This window comes from Thermobia domestica, chromosome 9 (assembly GCF_964235325.1).
Source record: "Thermobia domestica chromosome 9, izTheDome1.hap1.1, whole genome shotgun sequence".
Classification (NCBI taxonomy): domain Eukaryota; kingdom Metazoa; phylum Arthropoda; class Insecta; order Zygentoma; family Lepismatidae; genus Thermobia; species Thermobia domestica.
The window spans coordinates 195,995,726-196,021,043 of NC_137462.1; the positions used below are offsets into that span (position 1 = coordinate 195,995,726).

General features: G+C 34.6%; 2 protein-coding genes across 4 annotated transcripts in view; one reads left to right on the forward strand and one right to left on the reverse strand.

The window, feature by feature from the left end:
- The window catches only part of LOC145660520 (serologically defined colon cancer antigen 8 homolog), a 540,216-nt gene that overhangs the window by 228,798 nt on the left and 286,100 nt on the right, over nucleotides 1–25,318 (reverse strand). The gene's annotated exons all lie outside the window — the stretch shown is intronic.
- LOC145660518 (uncharacterized) overlaps nucleotides 1–25,318 on the forward strand; it is a 443,921-nt gene that overhangs the window by 48,066 nt on the left and 370,537 nt on the right. The gene's annotated exons all lie outside the window — the stretch shown is intronic.

Genomic DNA, 25,318 nt, shown 5'->3' on the forward strand with positions numbered 1-25,318 from the left:
AATTTACGGAAACAAGAGGAGAAAACCTTATTTTTCGTCTCATATACGAACAACGGGTAGAGTCTTAAGTATTTTAAGACGAAGCAACCATAGATAGGATACCAGAGATAGTCATTTTATAATCGGAACTCGCGTTATCTTAGGCTCACTATCCCCAATGAGACTCACGCTTATTAATGCCAATGAGGCTAATGAGTCAGTGAGACTAGTGCCAAAACCTAGTTGCCCATTAGCATCATGTGATGACGTTCACGTTTATAAAGTGTACCATGTTGTGCGGAAAAGTCGTCGTTTGAACGTTCGCGAAATAGCTGAGGAAGTAGAAATCAGTATATCGTTCTGTCATTTGATCTTAGTTGTAAAACTGAATATGCATTGTGTTGCCGCAAAATTCGTCACAGGGTTGCCGGCAAATGAACAAATAGAAACATTTGTGGAATTCTGTAAAGGTCTTATCAGGCGTTCAGACGAAAACTATTGCTTCTTGAGAAACAGCATAGCAGGTGACGAGACTTGGCTCTATGCCTATTACGTTGAAACAGGCACAGTCATTCTAGTGTGTGAGGAAATCTTCGCCGAGATCCAGAAAAGATGTTACAGTCGATCAAACGTTAGTGATGCGTATTGTTTTAATTTATTTGTTTATTTTTGTGTTGGTGTTTATTATGAATACGTCACACGTGGTCAAACCATCAACAAAGAATATTATTTAGAAATGATGAGGCGTTTGAGGGAGGCTGTGAGGAAGAGAGACCGGAAGCTTGGAGAAATGGAACTGGAATGTTGCAGCATGACAATTCTCCTGCCATTTGGGGCTACTCAGTATAACTGTTGTACCCCAACATCCTACTCGCCTGATTTGACACCTGCAGATTTTTTTTTTTTTATTTATTTATTTCTCAAGTTGAAATCCACCCTGAAAGGTTACCCTTTCCAGTCCATAGAAAAGATAACGAAAAATTTGCTACAAGGCCTCCAAATTATTCCATAAAGTGGTTCCAATTGTGGAAGTCATACTGGGAAATGATGTATTAATAGTGAAGGAAACTACTTTGGAGAAGATAAATCTGAATAATTTCCACGCGCATATACTTACGCTTAACGATACAATAAACACATGCACTTATAAAGTTTGGTTTCTTTCTGGACAGACCTCGCATACTCCTTCAACAATTTACTGTTGAAATGCGGATGGAGTATATGCCCTTTAAATTTGGTTCTAATAGATCTAAGTGTAGGTCGCCTATATATATGTCCAAATAATTTCTTCGTGATTTGATTTTTGGACTTCATAACTGTGTTGTTGCAGTCGATAGAATAAGACGACTCATTTTTCTATTTCCAAACGAATTTTTACCTAAAGAAAAGCACATTTCATAAGTGACTTCTCCCCAGAAACTCCACCTTTGCTTGTGTATAGCGTATAGATGCTGTCGATGTTTAGAATATTCATTTGATGTATGCTATGTTGTATATGAAAAATACCATCACATATTTGGAAAAATAAACAACAAAATTTTCCACAGATTAAAAAATATAATAAAATACTGATTGTTAGTTACTATCCAAAGTATCACGTTTCAAGATAATTTTGATCGTAATTAGTAAAGGTAATAGCCATAATGAAGGTCGTTTCCGTTAATTAGGTGTAAGATAAACTTGTTTGCAGTAAAAGGAAGTGTGAAACAACTTTCTTTACAATTGTTTCCGCGTTATGCTTCTGAGTACTAAGTTTAGCAGTTTTATTGTCTCGAAGCTGTAGGTTCACTTCTGAATGATTACAATAATTCAACGCAGGAAAGTATTTCAGATGAAATTGAAATCGAAATGAATCTAGTGTAACATCCTATCAGTATGCCTGTCAGGCTAGTGGATTAGTTATGCATTCGTAAAAACTCAAACGACCTTATTTGTCAACCACATAGCCTACGTGACCCAGAACGGAACTTGATTTTGTGTACATCAGTGGTAAGCATTAAACAATAAACTTACACTTTAAAAATAAATAAATAAATTGAAAATACGAAAATTCTTACGTAAAAACGTTTTACCCTTCAGTTTGTAAGTTACTATACATTTTTTACGTTAATTTATTAAATTCGACGTTTTCTTACAAATTTACAAGATGATATTTATTGACAAAATTATAATATTACACTATTTTATATTACTGATTTGCAAAATATGTAATATTCTTTTATTTTGCTCTTTTCTGTTAAATTACTCACTCTAGCAAATACAAAAATGGTCTACAAAACATTGTATCGTAGAAATTCATAGTACATAAACGATACATAAAAATTAATAAATTGTTCTGGTAATAGTGCAAACAAGGCACGCATAAGAACATATTTTGTGAAGAAAAAAGAATTGTTGTAATTAAGTGGTTTGTTATTTATTTACACATATTACTATTTTAAGGATGTAGCTAGGAAATCTGATTATTAGATAGGCACATCGTATTTTTTTTTATTATGAAACTTTTTGTTTTTACTAGATAAAATAATGAGTATTTCTACTTGACAAAGCATTGGAAATTTACCTATGAAATTTGTTACAATGTAGTAGACTTTTTTTCAAATTTTCAATTGTGTCATTTTAATAAGTATTCTTACTATGTTTTTTTTTTTAATATCATTAATGTGTTCGAAAAATTGCCAGTTACTATTTAAAAAATGTTCTTACATAGAATTATTGGATTTTATTTTACGCCACCAATAAACATTGTGCTCTCCTTATTTTAAATCCATTGTAAGTGTCCGATTCAGTTTGTTGGAACATCTATTGTTTGTTATGACTATTCATTTATGAAATTATTTTGATCGATATGTGTTTTATTGAATATATTTGCTAGTTTCTCACCTTATTAAAAATAATTTAACACGTTACAAGCCTCAATATAATTTTCAACCGTAACTTCAAACATTAATAAGTATTATCATGTTGAAGGCGTTTCTAAATAGTTCCCGGTATGCTTACGTTTTTACCATTCCGCATGTTTTCAGTTTTCGACTTCGTGCATTTTTTGCAGCAATGTTTTGTCTGTAGATATAATTGAGAATTATCGGAAGACTAAAAGGAAGAAATTTAAGTTCTAAGCCAATCTTGTTCAATGCTAGGGCTCAGAAAAATTATTGTGGAATATATCTTTACAGCTATACTTTTTTGTTTAGTTTAATATCCCATGATGGTGATAATGACATAAATGATAATGGTGGAATGAAGAAAATGGGAGCAAACGGGAGAACTCCGAGGAAAGCCAGGCACAGCGCAAAATCCGCTCGGCTATAGCTGGAATCGAGTCATAAACCCCACGCATCAGAGGTGAGCAATCTGTCACTGAGCCACCGCTATTCCCAGAAGTACTTTGTAGCTTACTGCTAAACTTGAATAAAATCCATAATTCAAATTTGCTAATATTCTGAGTTACAAGAGTTAAAGAAAAGTTTGTAAAGTATTTTAATGTTGAAGTGGCAGAGCAATATTTTTAGGCCATCAACTTTTTGTTTGTATACCTCCAAACACAAGGAAACATGCAAGTACGGGAAGTCGTATAGAGCGAATATGTTTGTCTCCCAACATGTATTGATTTTCTCTAAAGTGATTGGGGGTGAATTTTGTAGTATTTTACAAATAAACATTTTATTATTTACACTGGAATAAAGCATAATCCATTTCTTTTAAAAGAACCCCGAAAGGAAATTTACTTTTTTTTCAACTTGGCTTTCTGGAAATAGTTTTGTTCATAGGCCTACTCCAGTAAATCAATATTTCCGGCATAGCATGACATGATTTATAATTTAATTTAAGGGAGAAACTTAAGTACAATATCCTGTACTTTTTACTTATATTATAAAGCAATATGTAGCTTAAACGTTATGGTGTTATGGAACGGAACAAGATCTGTGAGTTGCAGGGACAGTTTACAGTCGAGATGTTTATATAGGTATTTACTTGTGAAGTGTCAATTTGTTTCAGTAAACTTAGTATTAATTGCAGTATACTAAAATCTCTCTGCTTCATTGCATTTATTACTTTTCCGTACCAAAAGATATGAGATCATCTACCCTGATAATCTGGCCACTTGTAATCCTAAGAACTTATTTATATGTTTTAAGTTCTGTAGTTTCTATTGTCTTTGATCTTACTGAGATCGACGTCCAATCCCCCCCCCCCTTCCCAAAGAAAATCTTTCATATATTACTGGCTATAGAGAAATTTTTGATAGTAAGAAAAAGCAAAGTTTAAATCGGTTTTATGTTAGTTTAAGTGAGACTCATTCAACTTGACATAAATTCTTGCTCCATTAAGAATCGGTGAAGTATATCCCCGTCTGTTTCGCTTAATTAACAAGGATGGAGCGCAAGTGTTTGAAGATCACTGTAGCATACCAGTTGTGTTTTCCTTTCCTTCTCACCCCTCCCCTCGCTCTCTTTTATTCTTGATTATTGAAGAATTAAAAAGTCGCTCTTAGTTTCATATTACGGAATTTAAAAGAAAAATCAAGCAATTCTATCAATAGTCACGAACAAATCTTTGCCGTTGGTTGAGTTTCTTTTAATATCACGTGTGTGTATCGAAGTAGCCAGGTTCGTAAATACTTTTAGTTCGTTTTTCTGTGTAGTACCTTGTAAACCTTGTGACGTGTGAAAAAAAAAGTTGCAGGTGTAGTTAACAAGAAATTTCCTTTATTTAATAGTTTTTTTAGTTTGATGATTGAGTTTTAACGTTGATTTTCAACACTTAACGACTGAAGCTGTATGAAATGTCAACGTATAGTTTAACGCAAGATCCGATCGTTATGTACTCCCACGGATTTAATATCAGATAGTCTAAAAAGTAGTGAGCCTTTTGCGCACGAGATGACGTTAGTGATACAAACCTCGGTATATGTAAGTCGCAGCGGGTCAGACTTAACATCATTCGACGCTGACAGTTGAAGCTAGTAGATGTACTAAAAGTGTTGGAATTCTTACAATCAGACCGAATGTATTGCGCCGTGAAGAAGAATTAACTTTCCGCAAGACTCGTTACATTTTACAGTTTTATTTCTATAAAGGGGCAAATGCTGCGCAAGCCCGTGAAGAGATTTGTGCTGTTTATGAGCAAAATACATTACCAAAAGCAACGACAGAAAGATGGTTTAGCCGTTTTCCTTGTGGAAATTTCAATGTCCAAGATACTTCTTGCAGTGAACGACGATACACAACAAAAGTGAATGGTATTGTCAAAAGTCAAGCAAGACGGGCATATAAGCGATCGCCAATAACCTAAACATCCATCACAAAACAATGTTAAATCAGTTGGAGAAAGCTGGCCACAAAACGAAGATCGAAGTTCGAGTGCTATATGATCTGACTCAAAAACATTTACTCGATTTAATTTCTACCTGCAAATCTCTGGTGAAACTAACGAACTCGAGCCTTTTCTGAAGCAATTGATCATGAGTGAAGGAAGTGGATAATCTACAACAACAGTGTGCGAAAAAAAAAAATCATGGGTGACGCGGCGTGGAGAAGGTTCATACTCTATAGTAAAGTCCCACTGATGCCCTGGGAAGTTTTGCGCTGCCTTTGGTGGTACTGGAAGGGCATCATGCATCACGAGCTTCTGCCGCCGTGAGCAACGATAGACTCCGAGCTGCACTGTCGACAGTTCAGAAGAAACGTCTGGAACTGGTCAACAGAAAGGATCTAATATATCCCGTAGACAACGCTAAACCGCATACATCTTTAATACCTGGCCAGAAATCTAGGAAGATTGTAATGCATCCACTGTATAGCACGAATATGGCACTGTCAGACTATTTGTTTTCGTCTCTGCAGAATCCTCTGAATGGTGTTAAGTTAGTTTTAAAAATGTCCTGTAAAATCACTTGTCACAATTTTTTGACCAGAAACCACAAACATTTTATAGCGACACATGTTTGACATACGTTTTGATATATGTTTTGAGGGAATGAATGCTATATATTGGAAAGAAGTTTTGAGGTCTATGGAGGAATAAAGTAGCTTAAGTATCTATAGTTGGTCACGGCTCGGTTTTTGAATGTCTGTCAGTGGCGCAAGGAATGTGATACGATCCTAGACTGCAAATAAATAGGTAGACTGGAAATAATGTTGGGAAGATAAATTGATATAATCAGGAATAGTGTTGCAGTTACGAGAATATAGCCTATTGTTACTTTTTTTAAGAACAAATGAAGTTTAATAATGTGATATATTTTTGATGTTTTATATACAAGGGCTGGATAAAAAGTAGTAACAACATTATTATAATTCGTTACTTGCTTTATGCACCTGTTACTTTCCTTCAATGTAATCGCCTACCATTTCTCCTGCTACAGTGTGGAAGGCATCGCACGTCACCAGCGCGTCAATGTTCGTCGATATCCTGCAGGGATTATTATATGGCACAGATGATGGCTTCCCTTGTGTCCTAGTGGTTCCCGCGAAGTCTCTGAAAACATTTTGGTGAAAAGGTCGTCATGATGTCCGTGAAAATATTCTTGTGCACTGCGTCCACGTGCTACGAGTCAATTTTGATCCGTATTCTTGTGCACTACATCCACGTGCCGTGTCAATCTTGATCCATGCTTGTTCATCTTTCCGAAACATATTGTTATAGTGCTTCTATTTCTACCTCTACTTTACGGTACTGCTGCTTTTGACTAAGCAGCCATTACTATTCGCCACACTTTATCGCCTCACGTTCCACTATCAGCTACAGAAATTTTGAAGTGCTGAGTCGCACATCTCGGACGTGAGAACAGTGTTGCCATTACTTTTTATCCAACCTATGCAGTTCGCCCTGCATAAACTTTGTGATTATTTTGTACATATTATATCCATATATGCTAAGTTTTGGTATGTTTCGAGGAAATGAATGTTATATATTGGAAAGAAATATTCGGTGGATTTTGGAAGAATGTTAATAAAATAGTTTAAATATAGTTGATCACGGCTGGGTTTTGAATATTTATCAGCAATGTGTTATATTTTTTCACTGTATTGATAAATGCCATAAAGAAGTGGGGCAAGTGACTATTCGTAGAGAGTAAACTAAAGTTGTTTATTCACCTTGATTTTCAATACAATATTCCCTCGCCAATTCCTGCATCTCCCCATCCCAAAATAAATAAATCCAGTCTGCAATTTATTTGATTCACCAACGATGACCACGTTTCACCACTGATTCAACCGTAATTACAATTATTTGTGTTAGTGAATTTCGTTAACTACAACAGAAGGCTGTGACATGCAGGGTAAAATCAGACTAAATGGATGAGATCTTGCTTCTTTCTCTCTATTTCTCTCTCTCTCTCTCTTTCTCTCTCTCTCTCTCTCACACACACACTCATTCTGTGTATGTGTGTGTGTTTCCGTTTAGAAATAATGTGTAGTGATGACAGGATGTGCACATGTATATTTGCATGTATGTGCACGTATGCGTATGCCATTAAAATAGAGACATACGGCTGACATGTAGTGAGTAAATGAAAAAGAAAATTCATATGTTGGAATCTGTATATGGTATATAAGGTGCACTGCTCTAATTTCTTTCTTATATCGGAAAGAGCATCTGGGAATTATATCTTCCCGTTCCACCTGATACTCTCCTAACACGACACGCACGGCCCTGACTGATGGAACCCTCACGGCATCATCCCTCCTCTGAGAACTATGTGATCGTGACTAGCAGTGCCTGGACACAAAAATTGAATATTCTATCCTCCTTCACTATAAAGTTCGTCCTCCCGTTTACTGAGTTAAAAGGACGAGACATTAAAGAGAGAGAGATAAAAAAAAAAAAATATGACTGTCGCACGAAAGGATTAAGAAGGGTTAAAAACAAGTTAGCTTCTTCAAATGTACGTATTAAGATTTCTCTCTCTCTCTCTCTCTCGATTTTTTTTAAATTACATGTTCAAAAATTGTGCTCGATAGTAAGGTTTTATTTATTTCAGTAGTTACGTTGAATTTGTGGTCATTACGCACGTTGCATTAATCATTATACAAATAAAATATGTTTTATTTTGGTTTGATATGTTGAAAATAGGTTAAGAGCTACTTTAGGCTTTTGTTCCTATGAAGTAGTAAGTTGAAGTCCTACCAAATTAATAAAATGTATAGTTTACATGGTAACTTCTTCTCTCCATGGTAACATGTACGTGGATGTGGTAAAACTTTAAAATCTTGATGTAATAATTCGTCGAGCATTGTGAAACTCTTTTCAAGGACAAATTGGCTTGAAATCAGATTAACTTAATGCTCGTAACTGGTCATACGACTCATGACCGAGAACTACATTGACACATGTAACCTAGAAAATGAAAGTAATGTTACTAAGAATGTAAATAATTGTATATATCACTACCATGCTGACAGACTAATAAAAATAATCTAAAATACATACAAATATGCTTTTCATCTATGTATTCTTAACAAAGTTTGTGATATATTTTTGTTGATATATACGTTTGATATGTTTTACTTTGTTGAAACGTAGTACCGAAAATAAATCAACATTTAAACAAATCAAATGTGTTGCAGTAATGGAGAGTAACAATGCAAAACATGTCCAGAGTTAATTTTAAAAAATAGTAGTTTAACAAATCAGTTAAATGTTAAAACAATATTTGAATAGATGTCGCTTTAGAGTTAATTGAAATGGGCTTTTGACGAATATTCCTTTTCAGAAATCATTATATACGTGTGCGCCTGGTGGTAAACGGACAATGTTAAAAATTGGTTTTTAGTTGCATTTAGAGTTAGTCATCACTTTTACAAGCAGCAATATTGTGTGAGATTGGACATTAGCAAAGTACCTATTTTCCCTAATGTTACGTACAAAGGTGAATTATAAGTCTTGCAATATTTCCGTGAACTGTTACTGTTTGAGTTCGAACTCGGGCATAATGTTGTGGCAGCAACCCAAAACATTTGTAGTGCGAAAGGGGAAGTGCAGTGAACCAAAGCACAGCAATTCATTGATTCCATAAATTTCATGGAGGTTGTAAAGATGTCGGAAGATCATCCGACAGACTCTGACGACAAAGTCATACGACACTCCATTAGGAAAATCCATTCACCATCACATAACGATTGTCAAAACAACTTAGAATGTTCCAGTCCGCTGTAATGCATCACCTACGAACTCGGAAAAAACATCAGGAGCACCCTCATTGTGCCACATAAGTTGATTCCAGGACAGACTCAGAAGAGAATGGATGTATGTCGACAGCTGCTGCAAAATACATGTCATGGTGACGCTGGTTAAAACTAGTTGTCACATGCGATGAAAAGATTTTTAAAAAATCGAATGTGCAAAAACAGTGGTTAAGCAAGGGCCAACTTCCAGAGCCGGTTGTCAAGCAGTACTGTCTCAAGCATAAAGTTTTGAAATTATGAAGAGGTAATTAGCTTCAAGTTCACTCCTAGCGATCTTACCATCAATGCCGACCTTTATTCTGAACAATTGAGCGGATGTATGCTGCACTACGCCGAAAATGTCCTGCTTAGTTGGTCAGAAAGCATGCCCTGCTGCAACAGGGTAAGGGAAAATCACACACAATTCGAAAAACACAACAAAAAATTCAGGATCTTATGACACACTCGCCATATAGTTTAGACCTTGCTACTGCTGATTACTACCTGTTTTAATAAATGGTGCACTTCCTGAAATCACTATGTTTCACCAATCAGCAGGAGGTTGGGACAGCAGAGACTGAGTTATTTGCCACTAAGGACAAAGCGTGGTATGAACATGGGATGGAGGAACTGGCAGAAAGTGACTGCAATCAGTCCGACAGGATTAATTATACATTGAATCTTAACATGCTTTCATTGTACTGTCATAAATACAGGTATATTATGTACCAGAATATTGCAAGACTTACCCTTATATTTTTTAAACAAACGAAGAATGTTTTATGTTTCATTTGAAGGATCTTTGCTTCAATTTAAATATTGTTTATTTGGCCTATTTTGATAAAGTGGACAGTTTCAAATATCTAGGATCAATATTAACAGAGAAACATCATATTCACGAAGAAATTAAATGTCGACTAAAAGCAGGGAATTCGTGTTACTATTCGGTTCAAAATCTCTTGTCGCGAATTCTGTCGAGGAATTTGAAGCTTAAAATATACAAAACGATAATTATGCCTGTTGTTCTGTATGGCTGCGAAACATGGTCACTTACTCTGAAGGAAGAACATAGACTGAAAGTATTTGAGAACAAGATCCTGAGACGAATATTCGGACCCAAGAGGAACGGGAATGGGGAATGGCGGAAACTTCATAACGAGGAATTACATAATTTATATGGTTTACCCAACATTGTTAGGGTCGTCAAGTCTAGGAGGCTTAGGTGGGCGGGTCATGTAGCTAGAATGGAAGAAAGTAGAAACGCTTTCAAAGTCTTGACTGGAAGACCAATCGGAAAACGACCAATAGGAAGACCTAGGCGCAGATGGGAGGACAATGTTAAGATGGATCTCGCAGAGATAGGAATACAAAGTAGGAACTGGATCCAATTAGCTAAGGATAGAAGTCAGTGGAGAGCTTTTGTGAACGCGGCATTGAACCTCCGGGTTCCATAGGCCATAGAGTTAGTTAGTTAGTTAGTTAGCCTATTTCACTCTATATTGCTCGTATTATTACCTAAATGTCAAATATTGATATTATTTTCATTTTCTTCAAACTCAAGACATAATTAGGATAACTGCCTTTATCTTTAGTTTCAAGAAAGGCTGCTATAGGTTCCAAGAACTTGAAAAATAGCAGCCATTAACTCACGTTAGGTCAGGATCATCTCAGTGTCATTGCGAGAAGTGTGTGCGAGTTATTACGGCTTCATGAAATTAAATACAAATGGACAAGTTCTGAAAGATGAAAATGCTCAAGTGAATTTAATCTTCTTGTTCTTGTGTGCTTTAAATATGCTTCAGTTACATGCGTGTAAGTAGAAAAATTCTCAGTTTTAAATATACACTATTCTGCGGTTAAAGACATAATTTATGAATTAACAACTTGAAAAGTTTCTTGTTGTATGTAATTGCAGTTAATAACTCCATATGATGGACTTTCACAATGTATTAATTGCATATATTTAAAAATTTATCTAGTCCTTTGAAACTGACTAATAATTTCTTTCTTTGGACTGTTGCGTGTAAAGTGTTCAAAAACTTTGGACTGCTGTGATAAAACGCTGTAAATAATTTATTTAGTAGATATACATGGGAAAAATGTATCGTTCTTTTAACTACTGTATGCTCTCTGGAAACAATCAGGCATATTTCTATATTATTTGGACACAATTTATGACTTAGTTTTAGTTTTTGACCACATAACATTTTCACTGGCAATCCTACTTCAAACGCGAGAACATTAATAACCATTCCCCGTAGTGTACTCGTAATATGCGTTTTAAAAAGGTAATTAAAATTTCTTTTATCAATGATTTTAAGCATGAGTGATTGCTGTTAGTGTTAATTGAATTTAGATTTAATCAATTCTTTTTTCTTTCTTTCTTTCTTTCTTGAAGTTTGAGTATGCGTTTTCTTGAAGCATCATCTATAACTATGTTTACGTATATTCTATAGTGCCTTTCTCTCCAGATGTGATTTTATAGTCAACTTAAAATTTTTGCTGTGCTGAACAGTTTATAGTATGTATAAATTAGAGCAGTGGTTCTCAACCTTTTTTTTTTTGACTGAACTTTCTTTATTGAACTTTCAGAACATCGCAACATACGTGTTTGATAGTTTTCTTATAAATAATAATAACATATATTATAATAATGAAATTTATTATTTTTTGTAATGACTGTATGTAGCACTGAGCATTATTGCTGCCGCTGGAGGTGTTGATTGATACAGTCTTGTCTCAATTTCAACTAATTATTATTAAATTCTTGGTGATTTTTAAATTCTAAAATTTTGCGACATATCTTAGGGGACTGGGTGACACAGTGTGTCGCGACACGTCAACTGAGAAACACTGAATTAGAGCGTAAGAAAATCAAAACATATTGCAGAGTCATATTGAAAAGTTGGATCCTTGTGTTTAGACTGCCTGTGTCAACAACTCATGACTGGATTGGATATTGAGACTTCCTTGCTTTAAATGGATTAAATTGTCTTCAACTTACAGAGAAGTGTGCAGAAATCTGTTTATTCCTTCGTCACTAAGTATGAAATAGAAAAAAAAATCTCCTAGTTAGGGTTGCGACCTATTTCTCTACCGTAATTACAGGACGCGCATTGTGAACATTGTGAAACAACAACAATAATAATAATACTTATTATAAAGCAAACACACATTAATCTGTGAAAAACACTAATATGCAGATTTCAAAACATTTAAGAGTTATGGGTTGCACAACCATTTAGGCGAAAATATTTAGATGTTCTTAATCCTTATTATAAATTCAAGACGCCTCGGTCTGTCAGTCACGGAAATTCCTAATAGTTCACAGTCAGGCCAATAGTTGTCGCTAGCGGCGCTGCCACTTACCTGACACCAAGGCATATCGCTAGCATGCAGGCAATTTGCAGACAGGCCGAGAGCCTGAGGGAACACTGGTAATAATAATAATAATAATAATAATAATAATAATAATAATAATAATAATAATAATAATAATAATAATAATAATAACTAAAAGTAGATGAAGGGGCACCATGACTCACTGATTGAGCACTCATCTCTGATGTAAAGGATCCTTGCTTCGAACCCAGGCCATGTGAGTTTGTGGTGGATATCATGTCCGTGGGTTTTCTCGGTGTTCTCACATGCTGACTCCACTTTTTTTTCTCAATAAAATCGTTCACTTTCATGAATCGGCTCTCTTGGTCTAAAGCAGGGTTTTTCAACCCGGGGGTCGCAAAGATAAGCGGAAGAGATAAATATAATTAAGATCTAATAACAAAAAATAGATCTACTAAACATTTTTCAACAGGTACAGATTGCAGAATTGTACACGTATGTGTATGAGCAAATAGTTTTTTTTTTTTTTTCAGCAAGCTGGCCACAATGAAGGTAGATGTTTGGTGTGGGATTTTATTTGTTTCCTAAATTTTAAATGTAAACAAGTTGCTTTTAACAGTTTTTGGTGATACTGAACACATACACAAACATCGTACCAAATTCACAACAATATGAGGTAACTCAAAGTGGTGGCCTCTCGAAAATTAAAATAGTAACATTTTTAACAACTGTACAGGTTTTTTAAAACCAAATTAGAAATCACTTTATTTTTTTTATCATATGATTCAAAATTAGGGGAGTTACGAAGTTTTAAAATTTTTAAACTGTCTCCATTTTAAAACAGTATGACGGATCGGGTTCGATATTTGTAATATGAATGAACTGACCAAATTTGGTTTTAATCTATTCGCTTTTAGGGAAGTTACTATATCCACTATATACAAGAAATGGATTGTACTATTATAGAAATAAATGGATATCGTGAAATCTCCGCAATAAGTAAATCAAAAATCCCACACAAGCTAATTACAAACCAGAGAAATTATAAGAGGGTCGCTGGGGGTCGTGGTAAGAATTAGGTTGAGAACCACTGGTCTAAAGACATGATCGTAGGATGTTAAACTAGGAACCTCATTAAGTGAACTTTGTGATGGACAAACACCGTGTGCTTCGGTTTTCTCGGGGTTCTTCCGTTTCCTCCCACTTTCTTCATTCCACCATTTCATCCATTTCTCATAATGACCGCCTCCTTTAGCCTAACCGGCATAACCGTGGGACGTAAAACTCAAAGATTTCATTTCATTTTAGGAACCTCATTTATTTCGTTTGAAAGCAGATTTTTAAATATACATGCAATGCGTAAGTTACTTTGGCATTTAAAAATATATTAACTTTTTTAGTTGTACATTTAATTACTTGACTATTTTGTTTAATAGGTAGGAATCGATAGAAAATATTATCACGTTTGAAACTATAGCTTTTCTGTTATTCAGTATTGGAAGCATTTTATATCTTTATTTCATCTTATACTATTAAAAACTTGAGTGCTAGAAACTGCTGAAGAGTGTGGAGGATGGTGGTCCGCTCTCTCTCAAGTGCCAATTTCAGAATTAGATTTCAAGATGGAGATCGTTTATGATAAAAAAAAAAATAAATAAATAAATAAAATAACGGGAGCGTGTAAGGTAACATTTCTTACATTAACCCGGCATAGTGAGAATATCTTCTTTAGTGTGGTTTTAAAATTCAAACTACTGGTGCTGCTAAGCAAATACGGGACAGGAAAATAAAGAGGAAAATAGAGAACAATCCTACATGCAGGACGTCTAGCAATTCTAGTTTTAGTGATATAATCAAACCCCAAATATGTTTAACGTTTACATACATTTTAGGGAGTTGGTTTTCCAAAATTCCTACTTTGTACTTGTGTGTGTCCATCCGGGAAACAAAAAATCTCAAGAATTACTGATTGATCATCATCACTTTGGCCAGGATGTAGAGGTGAAAAAAGTTATAAACCGAGATTGTTGATGGAAGTAATATTTCAAACCGGAAGTAGTAGAAATCGATTATTTCCATGTTTTATGTTAATCACTATAGAGAGCAAACATGTTGATGGATATCAAGAAGATGTTTCCTGCAGTCGATTAAGCTTACCAAGAAATCATTTTATCTCCATCCTAAACTCTTTACTAAAATTGGAAGTGATAGAAATCCACTAGGACTTCCGGTCTCAATGTTGAGAAAATAACACGCCCTATACAAATCAACTCCTTCACATGATGTACACGTGACACTGCTCCTTGTTCACTGATACAACTTCAATGAACTCGTCAATCCTGTCCATACTTCTGTACTTTTATTCAAAATATTACAGAACTCAAAAAATATGATTTGTCTGTATAATTTATTGAAAGAAAAAATATTAATTAGTAAACTAATCAATGTTTTTGACGTATTCGTTTTTGTTCAGTTCGTCGTTCATGCCTCCGTCGTAAGAAGTATTCTCTTTGATTTGAAGAAGTATTCTTCGACAGGTAACTTGAATATGAAGTACAAAACCATAATGGAACAAATATAAAAAAAAAGAACAAAGAAAAATAGTTGTTTCAAATTAAAATTAGTAACCCATTGCGCTTCGAAAAACAAAATAAATGAAATAAAATAAAAGAAACAAAATAAAATAAACAAAACAAAATAAACAAAAAAAATGTTTCACAGTTTGAAGCTAAAACTTCCAAACTGCAAATTCAATACTTAAAACTTGAAGTAGTGTCTGTAAGTACTGATTGCAATAGAGTAATAAAATCAAAGATAGAACTGTTGTTCCTCGGACGTTGAATCCATATCAAAAAGTCATTACTTGCTATTAATACTGTTTTTGTTCTATAGTGATAAGGGTTGAAAGTAAAAATAGTTTATTTTAAATAGTTCCGGTTTGAGTAGAGGACTAAGGGAGCAGATGGAAACTATTCTTGGGACACTGAATCGACTGCAAAAATCGTTTTACGTTTCTGGTCTACGGAAATCAGTATTGAAACCGGAAAATATAGTAAATTTGAACCACTTCTGGTATCGGTAGAGAATTGTGGATAGGCTTTGCACAGATATGTTGCCTTGAGACGCTGAACTACTTGAAAAAAAACGCTTCTTGCTGTCTTTTACCGTTTTCTTTCTATGGCGTTAAAAGTTGAAACTGAAAATTGCTAATTTGCATCACTTTCGGTTTGAATAGAGGGTTAACGGAGCTGATGGAACATATTCTTGGAACGCTGAATCGATTGCAGAAAACCACATCTTGATAGCGTTTACCGTTTTTCTACAGGAATCAATATTGAAACAGGAAGTAATAGTAAATATAAATCATTTCCGGTTTTGTATAGTGTCGTACAGAGTCATGAACGCTGAATCGTTTGCAGAAAACAGCTTCTCGCTGTCTGTTATCGTTTTCGTTTTATGCCGATAAGCGTTGACACCAGCAATGACTAATTTGAACCACTTATGGCTTGAATAGAGAATTAACGGAGAACATGGGACCTATTCTTGGGACACTGAATCGATTGCAAAAAATCACATCTCGATATCTCGTACTGTTTTGTCGACAGACCGATAGATGGACGGGCAAAGCCATTCTATAAGACCTGCGATTGTTATGCATAGCATAGTTTGGAAGTCTAAAATTCTATCCATGAGATTAAAGGAGATGTGTCTATGTCTATGGTATGCATGAATTGTAAAGTGATAACGAAATTAGTATTTTTTTTTTTTTTTTTTTTATGGATATTGTTGCAAGTAAGGAGGCAACAGAAAGGAAGTTTGCAACCCTACACTTCTGATGTGAGTGCTTTGCTCGAAGCCACCATGAACCTTGTAGCAACTACGATTTTGGATCAAAATGTAACATATACTTATATAGCCGGTCTTTAGAGGAAAGTCATTAACTAATATTTTACATATTTTAAAAAATTTTTTTCTTGAAGATTTGTACACATATTTCACTTAGTGAATAGTGACATTCTGTTGTCTCTAAATACTGGAGAATGTAGTTGATGATTTCTTCAACATAAAGTTTATATTGAAAATGATCCAATATAACCCATAACTTAACATCACTAAAATATGTAGTTAATGACTATGTCCTTAAGACTGACAGTATATAGTAGAATATAGAAGAGTGGTGACAGTTTTTGGTGTATATATTTTATAGGTTGTTGCCAACTTTTGTTGCAGCATTTTAATGATTGTACAGAATCTGTTAATCCATTTTTATGACAATCACAAAATATAATTAGTAATTCTCTTAATTCTTACGATAGTCAAGTTATATGAAAAGTATATATATTGCAGTTTTGCAATAATTTGAATTATATAGCATGCTCATCAGATTTTAAGAATTAGGAATGATATGGAAAACTTGTTCTATAGGGATATGATGTGTCAAAACATTCTCTAGTTGATAAAGAATGACGTATTTGCATGTGACTTTCTTCCCGTGTCTTTGTCGGTCTGGGACAACAAAGGAAAGTAAAGGTGAATTTTGTTTCAATTCCAGTATCATTAATTTCATATGTCATAAGATCCTTTATGGTTTGCCCTATCTGAACGTAACAGGCGGTGCAATGTGCTGGTGAAAATCTTGACTTTCTTAACAGCTTCATGCGTGCATAATTTTAAACATTACGTGCAACGTCACTTTTAGAATTTCGATTTATTTTAGCTGAAGGAATGTAACTGAAGATTCCTAACTACTAGTTTATAACTAGTCTCTGGAATAATCAAACTAACAGTCTTTCGAATCAATTGGCTCTTGCATTACTTTGTGTTCTCCTAATATCACTGGGGAATGTCGAATCAAGTCAGGACTTACATGAATGACTTCTGAGGTAAACCAGATGGTATTGATAACGTGGAGTTTCCTCAGCGTTGTGCGACAGTTGGAAACTTATCTGGAAGATACTGGATTCGGGTCAACGAAACCAGCAAATATTTGCTATCGGACTAGTTGTGTGCTGACCACATGCGATTTCACACTTTAAAACTCAAGTCGTCAATGTTCGCACAAACCTTCGAAGTTCCAGCTAGGAAGTTAGTCTAGTTTAATTTGTAACAAGGAAAGATGATAAACTGTACTAAAGTTGAAAGAGAAGATTGCATTGTTATTGAATTAGACCAAAAACACTAGGAGTCTAACTACTACAACAATTCAAATTAAAAATAAATTACACGTATATTGATCATATTCAGGCCACTGTATTATAATTATAAATATCATCATCATTGTCACAGATATTCTACCATTATTGGCATGTTACTTACCGCAACTAAGAAGCTTCCATGCTCCACGGTCTTCAGCTGACCTCTTCGTCTTCACGTACTATTTTTTGTTGTTATTGTTTTGATATCGTCCATCAATTATAGCCTCATTTGCCCCTTCCTTCTCTTTCCTGCCACCATACTCTCAAGCACGTCTGTCATGATACATTCCTTAGCCAATGATGACCCAGCCAGTTTCTCAGTAATATCTAAAACTGTTCTTTTCTATCCCATCATTTCTAACACCCTCTCATTTCTTTTTCCGATCGACCTAATTCTCTCCATTCTTCTCCACACCCACATTTCGGAAGCTTCCAGTCGTTTTTCATCATTTTTGCGTAATGTTTGTGTTTTTACCCCATACAGTACAATAATCCACACGAAGCATTTTATAAGTCTTTTTCTCAACTCTTTATTCAATGTCCAACAAAACAGACTTTTCTGCCTCCCAAAGGCTTCTTTCGTCATTCCTATCCTTTTATTTCACGTTCGCACTTCATATCATCACTACTAATACTACCTAGGTGTCGAAAACAAGTCACCTGTTCTATTTTCCCCCTTCTATTTCTATATTTGACACCGACCGCTTCGTTCCAATCACAATGGCTTTTGTCTTTCTTACATTTATTTTCATCCTATATTCTTTCCAATCTGTCCTCAAGTTTTCTAACGTCTTATTGAGTTTCTTTTCAGATTCCGCAACAAGTGTCATATCATCTGCAAACCGTATATATATAGTCATTCTACCTCCTACTGAAATGTCGTCTAGATTATATTAGCTCTTTTTCACTATCTCTTCTAGACATATATTAAATAATGTTGGTGGAAAACTTCCCCTGTCAAACTCCCCTTCCATTTTACTTTCCTCTGTCATTTCCTTCCCTATTCTAACACTTACATATTGGTTCATATATAAGTTTCTTACGAGTCTTCGATCTTTCAATTCCACCTCAATCTTGTTTAGAACTCCCAACAACAATTCCCAATTCACGCGATGAAAGACTTTTCTAGATCAATAAATAAAACGTACACCTCTTTCCCTTTTTCTATAAATCTTTGATTGAATACCCATAATAATCTAATTGCATCTCTTGTGCCGCTACCTCTTCTGAACCCGTTCCTTCTTAACTTTTTAATTTGTTCTTCTGTACAACCGTCAGTTTAGAATTCGAAGGAAATTTTTTCTTGCATGAGGTATGGGACTAATATTTCTATAATTCTCACATCTTTGTGGGCTCCATTTCTTAGCCTTTATTTTCAAAACTCGGCTCCCAGTGCTTTGGAAGTTCTATTGGCGCCAATATATTTCTCCCACTCTTCATTGTATACATGGAAAATTTGTCGACATATTTATACATTTAATGAATTTCTATGCTGTTATGCTACGGCTACAAATGTAGCACTTTCTGGACCAAAAAAAGCTCATAATGCCTTTAAAATAATTCATATTCTATTACCTCCTTTACATTGTTTCTGCCATTTATTGTATATAATAGCAATCGGTTACCACACGCCATTGTTACAACTATTCATGGCTTAATGTTGTAAGAACTCATATTGCGTCTTTACTACATTTTCACAAGGAAAATGCTTTCGTGGTCACCGCGGCGATTTAGAGCTGAAGAAAGCTATAGCGAACCGAAGCAGACTAGTAGGCCTAATACAGATGGTTAAGGTGTCAAAAGAGCATAATGAAGAAGAGCAGTGCACGAAAGTGTTTCTGCTGACATAGACGCCAGTTCTCAAAACTAGGCATCATAATAATGCAAATGCAGTTTAACACATGGACCTGCATATTTTGAATTCAAATTATGTGGGCACCAGACTCGTATTTCCCAGTCGTCATGACTACCTGGCGCCCGAGATTTTTCGAGCTTGGTATAAAGGGAATATTAGCGAAAATTCATTATGTATTGCATGTGCTATTACTTTGAAACTTAAACTTTTTCAACGATCTCACGAAATCTGCAATTGAGGGTGACGTTTTGTATATGATGGTATACTTACAAAACATTAAATCGTGATAGTATTGCGTTTTGTACGTTTTCTGAGGTCTACATGTAAAAAGAATCATAAAAGTAAACGTTTCAAGACCTTAGCCTTTTGTTTAAGTTTCGTTAGTTGAGATGTTTTATTTTACATTGCTTCACTCACTGGAACAGAATATTGTGTATATATTGCTCGTCATGTTATATTAGAAACGTTCGTACTTATTCAGTGGTCAGAGGACACGGTGGATCAGTGGTGGAGCGTTCACCTCTGGTGTGAAGAGTTCCTGGTTCGATCCCATCCCTATGAGTTTGTGGTGGACAGCATCGTGTTCCTGGGTTTTCTTGTGATTCTGGCGTTTTTTCTTACATGGCCATACACTTTCATTAATCATCCGTCTCTCTCAGCCTACAGGGCATAAACGTGGGATGCGAAAGCCAAAAATTCCATTTTATTTCCTTCAGTAATCAGCTAATTACAATTAGTTTATACTCATTGCTGTAGTTATCATATCTGTGTGTGTTGATTTAAATGTTTACTCGTGCGTTCAAAGCACTTCTGTCGATCTGTAAATCTTCTCATGCACCACTGCTTACCAAACTCTTATCAGTTATATAATGTCATAGACTAATATAAACACTTTAGTGTATGTTCCTGTGACTGAAGAAAATGACAGTAAAATAATATTGTTAATGCGTAAAGTAGTTCAAAAATAATACTAGGGAATTTCCAGAAAGTTCATGGATATGATTATCATCTTAAGTTTATGCGTCCAGGTATTGAATTCAGTAGAGGATTTAGATTATTTTTATTTGTGAAAATGCTTTCTCCTAGGTAAAGTTCTCGGCTCTTCCCTTAATGCATTCCTTATCAAATCTATAACTTGCATACCAGAAACCAGCACTCTACTATCAAATCACAGTGCTTTCATATCATTTTTTTTCTTAGATATGAATAAGATGCGCTTCGTAAGGTTAGTTGGTGACTCAAACATGAGGGTATTATTTACTGTGTTAACTTAGACTGCAAGTAGTATTCATATACGAAACGGTACTAAATAAAATTACAATCACACCAAATCACAACCACCTTCGTTTGCTTATACGTGTAGCTAACATTACAGGTTTCAAACGAACTGCAAAACTTGGATAAGTATGTATGTTCATAGGTTCTGATTGTGTTGTACTGCTAAGGAAATGAACACTAGTTATATACGTATTTAAATGGGTTAGTAAATTCAGTACTCTGTCTTTATTACTGTGTAGTATTTCGCATTCTTGGGAAGTAACGTAACGCAAGTAACGCGTAACTGTAACGCGTTATTTTTAAGTAACGTTTCCTAGTAACGCGTTACATTGTTTCCAAAGTAACTGTAACGGTAACGCGTTACAAATTTTTAAGTAATGTACCTAGTTTGCGTTACTTTTTACGCGTTACATTTCGGATGAGTAACTACAATATATGTATTCTTTTTTCGGAAACAAATGTTTCTCTCCTGTAAGTGAATTTCTCAGAATGAAACACTCGAGTTTGCTTGTCCTAGAGTCCCGTTGATTATAGAGTTTGAAACTAGCTTTAAAAAGCAAATATCGATTTTAGAGTTACTGGCAAGTTTTGATTCACATCAGTTCATGTGTTCTCATTTTATTAGTTGTAGTGTAATGTTTCTCTATATTCTGTATTTTTAATTTTACATAACAACATTGTTATTATTATATAATTAGTTTAGCAGAATAATGATAAGCAACTATTTTTCTAACGCATAGGGATGAGCACGAGTCAAGCTAAAACTCGGCTCGACTCGAATACAAGTCGAGTTTCGAGTCCAGTCGAGTTTGATAAATGGCTCTTTCGTTTTAACTCGTCTTGAAATCATAGCATGATTTCACTGGAAACCGAAAGCCATGAGAAATGTAAGCTAAGCAGTAATATGGAATACTTTTAGTGTTGCTCACGAGAGGGGACACTGCTCGCATCTCGTCTCGTCTCGATAGCGAGACCACAAGATATTTTTTATAACAAGCTCAGCTCGGCTCGGCTCAACTGAGAAGATGGCTCGAGCCGGCTCGCTTGGGGGGTGAACCATCGGCTCGAGCTGGCTTGGTAGGGATGAGCCATCTGCTCGATTCGGCTCAACTAAGCCGAGTCGGGTGGGTGAGCTGTTGGCTCCTCTCACTTCTCGGTTCGTGTCGATAGTGAAGGAGCTGTGAACCGAGCTGCTTGAGTCATTGACAATTCTATACCCGGACCGAGCAGTTTTGAAGATATTTGGCCAGTGCCCTATAACTTTTAACAGTGTTTGGCTCGAGCTCGAATACTCAACTAGACTTTCAACCCAAATTCAGAAGCTCATGAACAATGCCCTTGACTCCTAGACCACGACTACCGAGGTTGGCAATCAACTGGGTTTTTAGTATTCAAATACAAACCGCCTATCTTTCATGTTTATATACAGAGTTGTTATAATTAATAATAATAATAATAATAATAATAATAATAATAATAATAATAATAATAATAGCGGGAGTAATAGTAGTACGGAAAATTGAAGTAATAATTTTTTTTCACATATTTAAAGTTTCGGACCTAAAAGTAACGCGTTAGTACGCGTTACTTTCGAAGTAAAGTAACAGTTACTTTTTTCGGGCAAGTAACGCGTTACATTTTTACAAGTAACTTACCCAACACTGGTATTCGGTATATTATATGTTTGGTACTTTATTGTATAATCTTGTAAATTAGTACATTATAACCTTGTCCTTAGATATTCGAATATATTCAAGTAATTAATTATAAACAAATAGACAGTTTACTTTTCAAGGAAACGTTAAGATTTATTATTATTATTATTATTATTATTATTATTATTATTATTATATTCTTAATTTTATTATCAACGCTATAGACACTTGGAGAAACATCACTGTGTCTTTGTCTAAGCCTTTTTCCCACTGAGCTGCGCAGATGTTCCTCCTGCACCGGCAGATGACGTACAAATATGATGGTCATTGTTTTAAATGTACCAGTAACAGACCGAAGTTCAGTAGCAAATTTCGTCTGGTTAGAATCAATGCATGGGCAAAGGGAAGTATTTTCCGTAATCAGCTAGCTCAAAAGTATTATATAATAATAATAATAATAATAATAATAATAATAATAAAGAATCAGTTGAAATGTCCATTATATCAGTGATGCAATAGAAGTTGCCTGGAATTTATATCGGTTGTCACCTCTTGGCGAACCTACACTGAGGAAAAAATTCTATGCGGCGTACGTAAAATCGTATGTTGTATTTGTAATTCCCGTAGTTTTTTGACTCAACGTACAGAAACGTATAACTGAAAACGCATGTTTTATAATACTTTCTATATAAGTGTTCCATCTATACGTACTTTCCGTATGATACAATATTAGCGGTCAGGATCTCACCTACAAATGGACGTATATAACATATAGCTGACGATGGTAACATAATATATGTATGTAATATAAGGAAAACTGTTAGATATCAGACATCCTGCAACGGCATGATGTTAACATTTAAGGGCAGTGCGTATGTAGCTTGTAGCATATGATAACGAATGCTCCGTGCTGATTTCTGTAGTAAGCAAGAGGATTCCGTATATTTGTACAGTATACCGCTGTCCGGAGAACGGATTTTTCTCAGTGTAGTGGGGGACATACTTATCCAATGTTAAGATCGCCTGTTTTTCATATCCAAATTTGTACATGGAACAGCTTATTAAGAATGATAGAAAGAAATATAAATATTCATGACTGGAAGTTTAAACCAAAAATACTATACAAAACAGAAAACTCGTAGCCTCAGCTGGTTGGCACTTAGTTGAACTGAAATTAAATAATAACAACATTGGCTGCGATTTAACTGCTGGTAACAAAAATTTTAGCGATAAAACAATATTGATATCTCATTAGTCATAAGTACACATCATGGGCGGAACTTTACAATGTGACTAAGAAATTTTGTGAGTATTTTGGATAATTTTGCGGCCGGTCATACTGTAATGCGTGTATGCGTTTATTCGTAATTTTAAGAGCTGAACATTTTCGTAAAATTGGGATGCCCCGCCTCATTTTGGAGAGGTAACATCCCAATTGTCAGTCGAAGTAAGGATTGGCTGATGATGTACCAACTAAATACACATATAAAGCCTGAGTTGTCATTACATATAATTGTTCGCGGAAGTTATTTAACCAAGATTCCAGAGAAGAAAGTCGCCATTCACATTGAATAATAGATATGTACAATATATTATACAGTTGAATAAATTATTCTATAATGACGAAGAGAAAATGACTATTGAATTTACGTTGCAAATAATGTTATGCAACAACAGCATAAAAGGAGACCAACACGAAGATAAAAAGGTTCATTCCTACTTAAATTTGTATAGGTCTTTGCCATCATCTTATATTATTCTTTTCCGTTTAAGATCAAATCTCAAATATTACTCAATGAATGTGCAAAATATAAAAAATCACTAGTTTTTTTAATAAAGATTTTTTTATATATAAGAGCAAGTCAATTGTAACCAATAGAACTCATTTTGCAGACTTACCTAATGCGCACTAAAGAATAAATTACAATCGGTTTAATTTCAAACCGATAGGTATTTCAAAAACTGTTGAATCTGTCGGTCGTAAATATCTTATTAGCAGGTTATCAAATATTGGTTTATTACCCTTGTATGTTCGCTGTTTTGAAAACTGTCAAGTAGAACATATAAAGTTAAACTTGGCCCTGTACATTCCCGTGTAGGTTATGTAAAAAAAAAATGGGATACCACAAGGGTCGCCTTTGAGGCCCTTAATTTCTTTATTTTTAAATAATCTCCCGAAAAAAGTCATATACTCTTAAAGTAAGTACTTCTGTTTTATGCTGACGATATAAAGTTGTTAAGATGAGTCAACAACGATTATGATAATTATTTGCTACAGCAAAACTTATATGCAGTAAATACGCGATGTAGAAATAATTTACTAAAAATTAATGATAATAAAACAAAATGTATGACATACACAAATAACACCCAATATTATGTCAGTAAATACGAGGTCAGTGGTATACACATAGAGAAAATAAACATTAAATATCAAGGTATTACATTTGACAATTTTAAAGTTTTATTACCACGTAAATTCTACTAGACAAGATTCCAGAATAATAGGTTTTATTTTTAAACAGTAGCATATATTTCAGATATATTTATATAAATTACATGTAAGACCAAATCTAGAATTAGGATTGGTAATGGAACAGCGTTTCGAAAATCGTGACAAATAAGGTAGAATCTGCAAAAATGTTTTATTCGACGGCTATGGTTTGGATGGAATGATTATTGGAATTTGGAAAGTCTTACGAATAGAAGAAAAGATTTTGACAAAGTATGCATGCAAAAGATATTAGATAATGTGTATATATAAATGAATACTGTTTATGAAACAGAATTTAAAGTACTAAATCATAGCATAAGGAATAGTACGAATTTAGTTCTTCTATATTG